The sequence below is a fragment of the Vicugna pacos genome, chromosome 6 (assembly GCF_048564905.1).
Source record: "Vicugna pacos chromosome 6, VicPac4, whole genome shotgun sequence".
Lineage (NCBI taxonomy): Eukaryota > Metazoa > Chordata > Mammalia > Artiodactyla > Camelidae > Vicugna > Vicugna pacos.
Window position 1 is genome coordinate 55,643,756 of NC_132992.1, and position 13,566 is coordinate 55,657,321.

Here is a 13,566-nt window from a genome sequence, read left to right on the forward strand (position 1 = left end):
AACCTTAAAATTCTCTCTCAGTAACAAATTTCTGTAAGAAATATATCCTCAACTTTCTCCTCCTTTTAGAGTGTACCACAAGTAGGAAAAGTTCCATCTATAAAGAAAAATACTGATGCTCACCCTCAGGTGTTCTAAAGGCCCTAGTGCACTTTCTGCAGATGTACTCAGAACCGTGGTTCTTGGCCTAAGGCGCACCCTGGAATCACTAGGGAAACTTAATGAAGCAGTGGTGCCTGGGTCCTACCTCAGAGGTTCTGATAACATTCACTGGTCAGGGGTGTGGCCCAGGTACTGGGAGTTTTAAACCTTCCCAGGAAGTTCTAATGTGAACACAAGGTCAAGAACCACTGCCCATTAAAGAGTGCTGTCAGAAACTCTGATCTACTTCATACCTGGTAATTGTCAGGTAACTCAGCTGCTAGTAATGTCCCTTTTCTCGCCTTTGAAAATGCAGACTACAGTCACTGATCAACAATGCAGAGGCATTAGGAACAAAACAAGGTCCAAAAATAATGATGAGACAAGAGGAGAGAGGGCAGGGCACAACCATTAAAAGAATGACACAGCAATTGAGGACAGGACATAAACTGGTTACAACCAAGATGATGGAAAATTCGACTCCCAGTAGACCCTGAACCTCATTATAGGCTCACTCCATAATATATCAGCATGGTAAATGATACACCCACAGACACCATGACAGTTCCCAACCTGACCATAAAAGGCCAAAAAGTGGGCAGTGGCCAAATTCCTAGAAATCCCCACCCCCTCCCCAAATAGTTGGAATAATCCTCCCACTTGTTAGCATATGAAATTGCCCAGCCCATAAAAACTAACAACCCCACACCTTGGGACTGCTTCACCTCGGGGCTGCCTCATGAACTTACATTCATGGAGTGCGTGTCTCCCTGAATAAATCTACTTTCACTTTACTATGGCTTGCTCTTGAATTCTTTCCTGCGGGAGACAAGAATTATATTCACCAGAATTACTAACAATGTTTTGGGATCTGCTCAACTCCAAATGCTATTCTCTGTAAAGAAGGCTGGACAATTGAGCCCATGGAGGAAAATGGAGCTAGGAGAAAACACTGAGAAAAGGGAAAATTATTTGCTCTTTGGTTCAAACTGGAATTTTTTCAAAGGCAATGCACCACTGACCCTCTATTCAAAGCTAGAAAAGTGCCAGGGCAGAAGGCACTGCTGGCTTTTATGACACAACCACTAATTTCCACCTTGAAGAGACCCCTACATTTGAAGATGTGTAAGAATCACTTGCAAAGCTCATTAAATATGCAGCACCCCAGTCCTCACCCCGCAGAGGTCTGGACTCAGTAGGGCTGGAGTGGGGCCTAGGAATTTGAAGTTTTAAAAGTTCCCCAGGGAATTCTGATAGAGGTGAGAGCTGCACCCCATCTTTGAGAAACACTGAGTCATCATCCTACCTCCAGGCAACCTCCTGAATGGTTCTTTGCCATAAACTGAATTGCTCTTCTTCAGTTAAATAGATTATCAGATCAAAAACACCAAAAAAACCAACCAACCAAAAAAGAGGGAATGCCTCTGCAGTAAAACAGTCTGCAAAGCATTTTTTGAAAGACATTTGACTGAACTTTTTATTGAAAAATCTTCAGTCCCTGTTGGACATAAACTGCGCAAATGAGACAGTGGATCTATGAAGGAGAACGAAGATAAACTGCAAACAGACACAACTGTATCCACAAATCATGGGCCAATATAGTTCTTGGCAATGATGGAGGTGTTTCAAAATTAAAATCTTCCATTTCTTGAAGAATCACAAACACTGATGAGGAAAAACTAGCAACTATTACAATATGCAAATAAACTTTATTCAGGGAATTTGAGAACAGGGATGGATATGTTCCTCCATTTCTAGAAATTACTCCCTTTTCATGATTAACATGGAAAAGCAGTCCACATATATACTTTTTTAATTAGTAAATTTTCATTATGGCAGCTTTACCCACCTAGAGTCAAAGACAATGGAAAGAGACAAAACGTCATTTCCAGTTTGGGATTTAAATGTAATAATTGGAATTTGCTCAATTTCTACTTTCAATTCAATGTGTGTGTGTATGTGTGTTGGGGGGGTTGGTGAGAGAGAGCGAGAGACCAGTGTATACCTATACATTTGCAAAATGCAGCTATAATTATCTGGCACCAAATTTTGGAATCCATAGTTCATGGACCTAAAATTCACTAAAAATTCCCAATTCAACCTGTAAAGAGGGAAATTTGGTTGGGGGCAGAGGGTGATGTTCTTCACTGCTTTGTGTTTTTCACTCAGAATTTCCTTGGTCCTCTAAAGCTCTCCAGCCTTGGACATTGTTCCTGTGCTGTGCCCACATTCCATTGGCATAGTCATGGAATGGTATGCTTGGAATGTCTCCACCCTCCAAAATATTTTTGGATCAAGCTTATCCTTTTTCCCTGAAAAACCTCTGTTGTACAGCATTTGCTTCACTGACTTTTATATTTTTGTATATTTTTGAATGTGGATCAAATCAAGAAAACTCCAGGGCCCCATTCTACTGTTAAAAAGCTCTATTAACCCTCTGACATCAACAGAATTTCCACAGAAGGAGAGCAAACCTAGAGTCATCTGTTTTGGGTGCATATAGTCTCTTTGTTCTATTTTATTTACCTGCTGGCTTCTTCTCTAAATGCTCTTGAATTTAGAAATCAGCCCAGAGAGGTCTAATCTAATTACCAGCAGATTTATCTAAAAATAATAATGACTTTCTTTTGAAGTTGCCTCTTGATGGGCTCTTTTTCCTAGTGTGACTTGACAATTTCAACAAAAGACTGAAACTTAAGAGAGACTTGCAAGAGAGGTGGCCTTTCTTTTAAAGAAATATAGCACCAGGGCACTTGCCGGAAGGTTTTGCTTATATCAATAATTAGCACTGTTTGTAATCAAAATAGTATTTAATATGTCATTTTTCTGTACCCCAGGTACTGGGCTAAGAGTGTCACATACATTATCTCATTTAATTCCCATAACCATCACAGGAGGTAGGTACCAGCAGCCCTATTTTAGTCATAAGAAAATTTGGGACACAAAGGTAGTATGTAGCATATCCACAATTATTTTTTTTGCCATAGTGAAGTTATAAAAGAAAAAAAATGACTGAAAGGACTTTAAGCATCCTCAATTAAACTATGACTTAAAAGAAAATTAAATGGATTTCCTAATAGAACTATGATAGCAACATTTTTGGTGTGTCAGTCAAGTGGGTAGGGAGACTTTGGGAAAAAATTCCTTTTAAAATCTTGTTGGCATTTAAGTGACATTTTGGCGAAACACCACGGAAACATCTGGTCACATCCTCTCAACCCTAATTTCTTTCCTAAATGTTGTTTTTAATATGTCACAGTTGTTAAATTTGTAACAAGTAATGCCCTTGAGACTAAACAACAGTGCCTGGTATGTGAAAAATGAACAATACATTTACAGCAGTAAAAACCAAAAGGAAATTTTAAATAAACATTTAATTGAGTACAAATAGTCTGAAAGTTATTTTGGTGGAACTTGCCCAATCTGTGTGCTGACATTAGCAGCAGGATGTTCTAAATAAACTCTGTTAAAACAAATGTAGTCTTCTTCATTTGTGACATAACTGATCAGATCCAGTTCTGCTGAAGGATTATGGCTGGGGAAGGAACACTTTTTAGTTGGAAGAGAACTCTCCATTCACAGTCTCAGAACAAATGCATAACCACCAAAATACCAGGAAGAATGGAGCTGGGGATTTGGATGTTGTACAATGGCTTCAAAGTAGACAACCAAAAGTAGAAAAACAACCACCAACCACCAATGTTTGTGTATTGGTCAGATAGCCAAGGTCCATGGGCCTGATTCACTTCCTTTCTAACTCTAAAAGGATTTTTCCTTCTAGATAAAACCCTGCATACTTGAATCTAATCCAACATACGTACTTGTCTCAGGCTATATTTTGCTCCTGCTGTACTTTGGTTGTGTACAATGGAAAGTCTTGCAAAGAATCTACAGCAAGGGAAAGAAAAATCAGATCATGGATCATATTCAGGCAATTAGTAATGCAGTTGAGAAAGAGGGGCTGTGTATGTCATCTAGCCAATTATTTAAAAACAATTATTTTTCAGTTTCATGTGCTGACTCTTTATACATATGGATAGGCAGATGCTATTCAGCAGAAATGTTTTTCCACTGATATGGAATCCCCAAAGAAACCATATTGGCTTTGATGTGATTCAGAGATTGTGTCATTCATCAACATGGTTTTAAAGAATGTTAGCAACCTTAGGGTTGGTTCAACCTGAAAATAAACACAGATGGTTCTTGGGAGAGCAAACTATTTTCCATAGCAGATTTAACCATACATGTAATGGAATATATATCCTTTGTATTTAGTCCCACATTTGATTACATAAAAGCAGTTGGAATGAATATGAGTCAGACTTTTTTTCCTAATATGATAAATATGCAGCTTAGCCCCTCCTATTTTCTTAATTTTGGAATTTAAAATACAGAAAAGTTGCACATATATAATAAAGAACTTTATATTCTTGAACCATATAAGAGTAAGTTACAGATAAAATTTCTCAGTACCCTTGAATACTTTAGTATGTATAACCTACAAACAATAACATGAAAAGCAGGAAATTAACACAGATATATTACCTCCATCTACTCTACAGTTTTAACAATTGCCCCAATAATCTGCTTTACAGCAATGAATCTCAAACTTTAGTATGCATCAGAATCAATGGAAGGTCTCATTAAACACAGATTATTGGGTTCCAAACCAAGGGTTTCTGATTCAGTGGGTTTGGCATAGGGTCCAAAGTTTTGTATTTCTAATTAAGTTCCCAGGTGGTGCTGAAGCTCTGGTCCTGAGATCACACTTTCAGAACCACTGCTTTAGAGCAAAAATATAAAATCTAAGATCATACATGGTATTTAATTATCATTAATATAGAGACTATTTTTCAGCTGTTCCTTGACTTACATGATCTTGGTATTTTAGAAGACTATAGGCCAGTTATTCTGTAGACCATCCCTCAGTATGGGTTTCCTCCCATATTTCTTCATGATTAGATTCAGGTTATGATTTTTGGCAGGAAGATATCACAAAAATGTCTATCTTGTTGCATCCTATTGGGCAGTAAATAATTTAAATTGTCTCATTACTGGTATTATTAACTTTGATTACTTAACTAAGGTAGTCTTTGCCAGGATTCTCCACTGTTAAGTTATTCTTTTTCCTTTCATAATTAAAAATTATTTTGTGGGGAGATACTCTAGGAAAATATCCTATCTCTCGTTAAATTTTTATCTACTCGTTCGAACACCCACTGATGTTTCTCGCCTGAATTATTAGTATAATAGTTACCAAGTGGTGTTTTTCTAATTCTGTCATTCCTTCTACATTTATTAGCTGCCATTCTACTGAAGGAATTGTCTCTTCTCCCTATCCATGTATTCAATACTCATCAGTGCAATGTGTAGATTCATGTTTTACTTAATGGGTTACAATCCATTATTATTTTTATTTTGATACTTAAATTGTCCCAGAGTTGGCCAGTGAGAACCCTTTCAAGCTGGCTTCCATGTCCTTTCTATATGTTCCACTATTTCTTGAACATTCTTTACTTTCTTACGTCAAAAAAGGTTCTAGGCTCCTCTTTTACTTCTGCCACATCAGTAATCGAACATTTACTCAAAGAGACGTGGCTGCTTTTAATGGAAATGGTATTGAAAAGCCAAGGTCTAGGTCCAACATGTATCCCTTGTTGTTGGGGTGTTGCTGCTCCCAGGACCATTCAGTAGACACAGCTAATAAATATATGTATATATACATACATACTCTCACCCACACACCATAGACTTACATCTAAATTTAGTTGTCTATTTATATTATCGCAACGTATACATAGATTTGCATCTATATATCTATGTTTAGGTCTATATATTAATAATAATGAGTTCATGCCTGTACTTCCAATTCCAATCCAACATTACAGGATTCAACCTAGCTTTCCTCCTCTTTATATTCATAACTCTTTAATAATTCTCAATATATTTTACTTATTTGATTAACCCCCTATTTGTAACCCATCTCCCAACTCAATCAGATCAATAAGTTACTAATTATTAAAGGTTAACTGAATTTTCAGGAGATTTTTATATGCCCAAAGAAAACCAATTTTTTGGTGGCTTCCTGATCATCTTACCACAGTATAAGACCATGTAGTCTCATCTTAGGCAGCTCAAAGAATTAACTCAGTGACAATAAGAAAAGTTAAGTTCTTTAAAGTGTGAGCTGTCTGGAGCTAATTCTACTCATAAGAAGTAGATTCCATAGGTTCTCCATTCTCTTCAGGGTCAAATCACAGAGCTAGATATGATCTCTTAAGCCTAACATAGTTTATACAGTTTAAAAGCCTAATCCTCTCTATAATTCCCCCTCCCCACCAAAAGCAATAACTGCTGCCAAGCAAACCCTCCAGAGCTCCTCAGAGGGGTCTTGCAATTAAACAGGAAAGACTGAACGTATGCGTTTACCTCCTGTTCCATCTCAAACCGCATGAAAATAAAATGGGAGTGAGGGGAGAGAGAAGGCATAAATACAGAGGATGAGAAGGGATTTACCTGCAACAAACTTTGAGAAGAAATGGGAGATACCAATGTCTCTGAAATTGGAGGTGGACAGTGAACTTGAAAAGAGAATTCACTGAAAGTGAATATAAGGAGAAACTAGACTCACAGATCCCTTTTCTCCCATTCTTTACTGCAGGCAGCAGTTTCTTCCCTACCTGAGCAGAAAACTAGAACAAAGAACTTTCTCTCCACTTTCTCTCCTAGAGGAAATAAACCAGAAAGCACAGATTCTGGAATGCCTGACAAAGTTGAGAGAAGGTGTGCCATATTGAAAATGGGATTACAAAGTCTAACTATTGAACGGCAAAAGTTTCTCCCCACCTCCACATACCCAAACAGACACCCTCTCCCCACATGACTCTCAGAACCCAGTTTACGCTATTTTTGTTATAGCAGACCCAACAGGCTAAGACAGAAATTGGTACTAAGAAGTAGGATACTGTTACAACAAACCCCTTAAAATGTGAAGCAGCTTTGGAACTGGGTAATGGGTAGAGGCTGAAAGAACTGTGTATATCAGAAAAAGCCTACAATGTCATGAACAGACTAAGACATTCAGCCAAAAGAAAAATCATAAAATTCTGACAGTTGGGTGTTCCATAATGAAATGACTAAGCCAGATCATCCCCCACAAAACCCGTAATTTGACAGCACACTGACTTTCCTCCTACCTCTATCTTAAATATGAGTAGGTGAAAAATAGAAGAAATTTTAAGTATCATGGAAGAAAATATGGCAAAGCTGTTGAGGACTCCCTTTGCAAAGTTCTGTATTGGGCTAACCATCTCAAGGATTTTTTTTCCCTCACAACAGAAGAAACTACTTAGAAATTACTCAAAAGGAGCTTTTCATTCATTTGAGACTGGACGGACTTATTAGTCAAGGATATGGAGACCCAGCTTTTAAAGTTGTCTTGTTCTTGCAACATCTGAGCCACTCCCTTTTACATTAGGCACCTTTAGAAGTTGCATTAACTCTTTCATATATAATGCAATTATTTAGTTTGTAAATGTAATTAGTCCCATAATTACTCAACTAGGCATGAATTCTAAAACTCTACTGTACAGACTGGAGTCATCGTAACCTCTACAAATTAGGATCACTTAGCCTGTACTAATTAATGCCAGTTCAAGGTTAGGGACTAGAATGAATCTGAGAAACCATCTATATTGCTGTTTGAAAAGAAGTTTCTTTCCCCAGGCATCTCAGCTCTACTTTCTATAATTGGGAACCATGAAATTCCCCTGAATTCTAATATCCTCAGTCAGTTCAGATCCTCTAAGAAGCAGATGTTAAGGCAGAGTTATACATGCAGGAGATTTACTGAGAGAAATGCCTATGAAAGATAGGGGAGAGTGAGAAGAGGTAGGCAGGGGATACTTTTAGACCATGGAATAGGTGGAATTATGAAAGGAAAGAAAGAATGAAGGAGGATTTGGTAAGAAAAGCCTCAGACTACAATAAAGCTCTGAGATATCTTAGCCAGGCTGGTAAAAAGCCCCCGAGCAGAGATGGAGAAGAGTCAACGTTGGGCAGAAGGAGCCCAGCTCTAATACCTCCAGCATGTCTGGCCATTGGCAGGGAGCAGCCTGGCAATATCATGGATTTGGTGTGAGCAGGTATACTAGAGTGGATCACAAAGGTGTGGCAGCTGGAGGCGTGGGCTCACTATGATCCTCACAGCATGTTCCCTATTGGAGAGAAATCTGAGTGGGGCTCTTCCATACATCATTTACCTTTGCCATGTTCCTTGCAATCACTGACCCCACAGCCATAGTAAAAGTAAGGCTGACTCCAGAACTCAGGCCTCCTCATTCAAAAGCTAGTGGCCTTTGTTTTTGTGGAGGGCAAGATGAGTGAGGAAAGAGTTTGTCCTGTTTAATCAGTAACTGCCACAAGGTGTCACGTCTTTACTTTGGCAGCAGATGTTAGCACAGTTTATATGTATAATATTTAACATGTATCAGTCACCTATGACTCAAATGACAACAGACTTATATATAACGTACCTTGTTCTTGGGAAAGAAGTAAAAAGAGTATAAGCATTTTGTCTTGGCAGGGAAATAGGGATGGATATTCATGGAAGAACAAAAGAAAAAAGGGGGATACAGATGAATGTTGGCTACACCTGTTTGTCCTGGAAATGATGATCACTGTCTTATACTACTCTCTTTTAAAAGGATTTTGTTCCACTTTCAGCCCTAAGGAGGAGATGAGTATATGGAGATATGTGTGTACCTGATTGTTTTATATTCTCTCCAATCAGGGTCAATTAATTCTCATTGGGAATTTTGAACTAAGAGTCACTGAGAAGCTGAGTCAGGGAGCCATGGATAGCTCAGAGTAATGTTCTACAGAGTCATGTTGGGTGCTTGGGATGTATTATATTAAATTCATATCATGTTCCATTCAAACTTTGGGGGAACAGCCCCCACAACCCTTTCTCCATTACCAACTTATCTATTCAGGATGAGCTTTGGAGCCAAAAGATCTGGGTACAAATCTTAGTTTACAAATTTGCCTGTCTGATTTTAATGTTCCCATCAGTAAATCACACAGACTAAGACTTACTTTTGAAAGCTACTGCAAGAAGCCAAAGTGATAATGTGTGTAAAGCACCTAACAACACAGGCATTCAATAAATATGTGTGTTCCTTTCTTTATGCCCTAGGTCACTTCCTTCTTAACCAATGGCTGCCTCCTGAGTTCCTCCTGGTATGGTCTGAGGCCCTTCAATTCTTACCAGCCACTAAAGTCATCTGCATTAGATGGTCTGCTCTTTTCTAACTCATAGCCCACTGGGATGAAAGCAGGTACCTAGACAAATGGCACTGATACTGGACCATATACCTTAATTTTATTATAAAATTCACTCAGTTAGTCTACAAATATTTGGGCAGCACCTACTTTGTGCCACACACTGGGCCAGGTGCTAAGGATTGTGGAGTGAACTGGACAGTCAAGATCCCTCCCTTCATAGATCGTATCTTCCAGGGTGGTTCTCTGGGACCACTTCAATTTTATACACACTCCACTGGGGTCCTCTTCAGCACAAGCTTACTTGCCACTATAGGCAAACCTGTTGGTAGCTTAGACCATATTGCCTCCTTAGGCCAAGGTGACAGGAAGGTATGAAGCAGAGGATGGTCTGAGAGCTGGGTGCTGAGCCGTCGACACCCCTTATACCCTAAGTAGGCCCAAAGGTCTACTGGAGAGCCAGATCACAGCTTAAGTGTGTTAGGTACTTTAGAGAGAGAGGAATGCACCAAAAAGGAAACTGAGCAAGTGCCAATAAGTTTCTCTTACTTTCTAAATTTACAAGAGTCTGCCTTTGGAGTTACTTCCATATGTGCCTTTTGGTTGCCTTCAATTGTACACTCATCTAGACTTCACAGAGGCAAAGGGAAACTTCTGCTACTTAATGTAGAACCCCAAGTGGCCCCAAGACCTGATTTTCCCAGCAGCAAAACAGAGAAAAATGAATCCTTACTGAATCATACTCTTAGGGAGAGAGCCCAAGGATGAGGTGGGGCACATCTAAGGCCTGGTATGGTGAAGTTCATTAGACACATCTAGAAATGTAGAGGACAAGAAGGATCAGTGCTGGTTGTGTCCAAAGCCTTCACTCTAATTGAGTGTTACTTTTGTTTGGAGAAGTCTCAGCAATGCTGGGCTTTCCCTCCATTCCTACAATCCAAAAGGGTTCTGTGATAATAGGATTCTTAGTTGCAAGTGTCAGAAATTCGACTCAAAAAGCATCAGAATCACAATGATCACTGCAGAGCCATCCCTTGCCCACAATGAAGGTGGCCTCCTTATGATTAAACTGAGCACTTGACATTCCGCCTGAAGCACCTGCTTTGGAAGTCTGTTTTAGGAGATGTTAAGATACGACTAAAAGCTGCCCTTCGCCAGCAACAGGAGATCCAGACTCTCATGCTGGGCTGTGAGTTTAAAAGGGCATTCAACAGTGCTTTTATTTTGTAGATGAGCAACTGTCTTTAAAGAATTATTATACATTCTAGAAGTGAGGGTTACTTGATTATAATCTCATTGGCACTGTAACTAAGACAAACACAAGCAATGTCCAGATAGAAAAATTTAGGTTGGAATTACAAAACACAGGTTGGAAATGCAGGCAAAACAGATTAGGAGGTAACAATTTTACACTGGCCTTAAAGAAGAGTTAGTTTCAGTTAACACTAAGATTATTTTGATCCCTTGACACTGTGTAGTTTTGTAGGATAGAATACTTACCAACTGCCCTAACATCGCCCCTAGGGATTCTGAAGCTCTTCCACGACTTCTTCCAGGGTTTCCCTAGTTAGAGTCTGGCCTGAAGAAAAATGGGAAGTACTTCTTTGGTTCATCCATGTATGATGTAACAATTCACCACAAACTCATCATCAGATTGCCTGTGATCTTTCCCACTGACACTGGAGATATGAAAAGAACGTATATTGCAACTAGCTTATCTAGAAAACTCCATGCCCATTCACACTCTCCATTTCCTAACACAGTTTTTTTTCCAGACCTTGTACAAACAGGAAACCAGACTAAAGCCATTATTAGAGAACAGGTCAAGAGATGCTTCCTAGAGCAAACAATAAGTTGCTATCTCCACGCAAAACAAAAAAAGGCAATAAAGCAAATCATAGGGTGATTTAGAAATATTCCCCTTCTACTTCCATGGGGAAGAAACTCATTATACTTAAAATATTTCAATAATGTTTTTATTATTATTAAAATTATTGATAATATTTTCTTATTAAAATTAATAATATTTTATTAAAATATTTTAATGGAATGAAATATTTTAATGGAGTTTTTGAGGATGAATTGTCCAGATAAATGCCTCCTCTATTGTAGTTTTCATGGGCAGACATCTACATGAGAATAAATCCAAACTGTCACAAAGATATTTTAAACTCATGTGCTTCTATTTCCTTGGATCTATGCTAGAGCAGTGATTTTCAAAGTGTGGTATCACACGAGCAGCATCACATCACCCAGGAATTTGTCAGAATTTCTAACTCTGGGATCCACTACCCTGAGCCTCAACTTACAGAATGAGAAACTCTGGGTCTGTGAGCAGGAATCTGGTTTATGGATCCTGCAGACAAGCTAGTGACAGACTGGGCCTAACATCACCCACAGTAATGCTTTTTCTTTCAAAGGTGACTAACATTTGTGCTGGGCCTGCCTAATAGTTTTGTTCCTTAGTTTTGTTTTGTTTTGTTTTTTGTAATAAGGGAAGGATCTGAGTGAGGGAAGTCAACATTGGGAAGACATGTGACTTTCTGGGGGTTTCTACGCCCCTCTAGTTTCCCTCTTTGTTTCACCCTTTCTATTCCAGCATAACAGGCATTTCTATTCTTATCTGAGAAAATTCTTACTTGATTTTTTATTTATTTTTCATTCTAATTCATTTGCAATGGATTTCACAAAATATTATACCTCCTCTCTGTTGGATAGGAGTCTATTGGTCTGCTCACACTTGAGTAAAGGAATCTTTGTTGGAAATCTGTATTATTCATCTCCTCCCCATCCATTCTGAGGCTCCAAGATCACTGGAAGAATTCTGGCTCAGGCCCAGCTGCAAGGTACGTGGTGTAAGTAATGTTTCTTACCACCAGTTTCTTGTGAAGTGTGTGTATGTAACAACATGGCTGTTGCTTCAAGTTGGTTTGTGTTCCCCAGGATATACCACCAGTGACTGTTGGTAAGTAATACTCCTTGAAAAGATCACTTTGAAGGCTCCATTTAAAAGCAAGAATTTAAAATGACAAGAATATTTTAAAGCTGTTTTATTTTGAAGGGCTTTGGTTTTAAAAAATTAAACACCGTAAAGTTCTTCAAGAACTGTTGTTGATACTTTCTCTCATTAAAAATACAAAACCTTCTGGAGGAAATGGTTCTCTGAGCTTTGTAACACAAATCAATGCCAAATGAAGGCCATAAACTGTGTTTTGTTATTCATTTGGCAGCGTCTCCAAATATCTTGAACAAACAACGTCCCTGGGCTTCAGATCCACAGACCCTTACTTTTCTGGAAATGTAGAATTGTCTGTTACAGGAAAGTAGAGATGCTGGGGATTAGCAAGTCTGGACTAGGGTGATAGGAAAAACAAATAAATTATGAAAAACAGAAACATCTTAAATATTATAAGGATTTGTTTTTGTAAGCTATTGCTTGGAAAAGTCATTCTTGCCATGCCTATGTGCTCAAAGGAAATTAGCTTTGAGTTCTGATTATCAATCTCAGACTAATGAATGTGTTCAGAGCTGGTCTAGCAGAGGTAATGCTGGGGAGGCAGGAGAGGGCAGGGTAAGGGCTTCATACAAATCCCATTGGTGTGAAAAATAATGAATTCTACGCACCAAATCCCATGCTTTGTGAGAATGTGTGTCACTTTACAGTTTGACTGCCATTACTAAATAAACACTAGCTACCCCTATTTGAGGAGTAAGTGGCTTCGTGAGAAAAAGCCATGACTATGAGTTCTAGCCTTGCAGAGCAGACTTTTGTGGCTATTTCTGTGGTTACGTAATCACAGGAAATCAGGAGCCCTATATATAAAACCCCTTTCTTAATATCAGTCCAACTTGGAATCACAGGTAGAAAAAGGTGTTTAAAACTGTAAAGCATTACCCCAATCTTCAAAACAGCACTATTTATAATAGCCAAGATGTAGAAACAACCTAAATGTCCATTGACAGATGACTGGATAAAGAAGCTGTGGTATATTTATACAATGGAATACTACCGAGCCATAAACAATAATAAAATAATGCCATTTACAGCAACATGGATGGACCTGGAGATTGTCATTCTAAGTGAAGTAAGCCAGAAAGACAAAGAAAAATACCATATGATATCACTTATATGTGATACCTAAA

At 38.6% G+C, this 13,566-nt stretch overlaps 1 long non-coding RNA gene across 2 annotated transcripts in view; it reads right to left on the reverse strand.

Annotated features, from left to right (window-relative positions):
- Window positions 1–886: 886 nt before the first annotated feature.
- The window catches only part of LOC140697127 (uncharacterized), a 226,415-nt gene continuing 213,735 nt past the window's right edge, over window positions 887–13,566 (reverse strand). Inside the window, exon 5 of one of the 2 annotated variants that reach the window (XR_012073955.1) lies at window positions 887–960. This is a non-coding gene — a long non-coding RNA (uncharacterized lncRNA). Of the gene's footprint in view, window positions 961–12,557; window positions 12,734–13,566 lie in introns of those variants that run through there. The other variant, XR_012073954.1, reaches the window with a different exon arrangement.